Here is a 2,058-nt window from a genome sequence, read left to right as displayed (position 1 = left end):
GACCAGTACGATCCACATTGCGCATGCGTCTGGAGGAGTAGGCTAGAGGAGAAAGGGGGGGAAAAATCCCTCAATTCCAATTATTGCCTTTAAGGTTATTATAGGCGTCTGGTTAGTATGGCAGGGAGACTAAAAGGATTCAGCAGATAAGGAAAACATTTTTAAAAAAACTCTTCTTTCTTTTGTCGTACTGTTGAGAGCACTTCTAGTCATATTGGTTACTTTCTTTTTTTATTAGATGACTGTAACTATTTTGAACAAAAATAAACACATTATTACATTATACATAGCATACATTTGAACAACCCTTAACCTCTTAACCCCCGCCTGAACCAAGCTTATTTTGTCCAGTTTGGCATTACCCAAATCTAAAAGCTTCTTGAACAAAGCTTCATAATAGCGATGAAAATACAATAAAAATGACCCATGAAAACAACAAAAATGTGACAAAAAAACATCAAAAAGCGATGAAGAAATCAACAAAAAATGACAAAAACAACAAAAAAGTCACAATCAGTTTTGTAAGTCTATCAAATTAGGTGTTGCACCTATATGTATATATATGTTGTTGGCCTATAGGCTTTTAGATATGGGTAATGCTGAACTGGAGAAAATGCACTCAGTTAAGGCAGGGGGTAAGAGGTTAAAGCAGTACATTCTATTGCAATTTAGCAATATTGAATTAAAAGTGAAAGGTTTAAATAAAACAAGCTTCATAACAGCATTGTAACAGCAAAATTCAAATCTTATGAAAAATTGAAGCATATCCATATTTGAGTGCGTTGTTAAAACTGGAGACACATCCCGCTGCAGCGTCATAGGGAGGGGCCACCTTTGACCAGGGTGCACGTGCAGTTCACATGAAGAGCGGCTCCGCGCCACCCCCCTCACATGCACCTTCATTCACCTTTGGGTTCCCCCCCCCCCCAAATTTTTTTTTTCGCAGTGTCTGTGTGTGTATCTCCCAGTGATAATTATAGCGGCGATATGGAATTAGCAATTGAAGCCCTAATTAGAAAGAAAATGTCCCAGTTAGCGCCTTATCAAAGCGTCAGCAGGGGAGGCCATATTTAAACAAGACATCAAAGACGGAATAACTGTCAGTTCATTGTTGCTAATCACACCCACAAGTTTGCCGTCACGGAGCGGTTTGCGATTTAGTGATTCACAATATTCCTGTAATGTTCGCGCAATGTGTAAAGTTGTGTCTAACTCTCGACAGGGATCAGCCGGCAGCGTCCTGTGATGGGTGAGCATTGGTGAAGTCCAGTACCGTCTCTCCATCTTCATAAAGCATGTACGTACACACACACACACACACACACACACACACACACACACACACACACACGCACACAAAGCATCTCCTCAGTCAAATACGCTGTCCTTGAGTCCCTCGCGCCAAGATATAAGTGCACCGCGTCCTTCCCTCCACCTGCTCTCATTCCCACTCCTGCAAATTAGACACATTTTGCTCGCCAGTCTCGCACATAACACACGGAATAAACTGATTTAGCTAACTGTTGTTCATAAGATGAGCCTTGTTCTAATTGTGATAATTAAATGCCTTTTTAACAATTCTACCAATTAATTACTGGCAAGCTTCCAGTGTTATCAAGGAATGGTTGGTTTAATTATAATTGATTGAAAACTCAAGTAATCGGTATGTAATAGCTTAGTGAAGATGTGTTGCTCTTTTGTTTTCTAATTATTAGCTAGTAATTAGAAAATGCCTCTTTATTGTTTCGAGTGAACAAAACAGCTTAGTGTAGTGATAAGTTGTAACCCGCATTACCAAGCCTGCTCTTTCGCTTTCTGATTTACATACAGAAGCCAAAGGTATAATTCAAGTGTGTTGAATATGCAGTGTTGCTATAAAAAGAAAGGCTCCCGCTCTGATCTGAAAAATCTTACGTAAAATCACAGGACACTTTACTGTTGCCTTCACGTGTAAGTACATTATCAATGATGTGAAATTAATTTTACAACATCATTTTGGCAAGCATGTTATCCCAAGTGCATGTGCAGGAGATTTAACAGCAACATAAATCTAAATAG

Source organism: Gobius niger (assembly GCF_951799975.1).
Source record: "Gobius niger genome assembly, chromosome: 23".
NCBI classification, from domain to species: Eukaryota; Metazoa; Chordata; class Actinopteri; order Gobiiformes; family Gobiidae; genus Gobius; species Gobius niger.
This window is presented reverse-complemented; position numbering follows the sequence as displayed.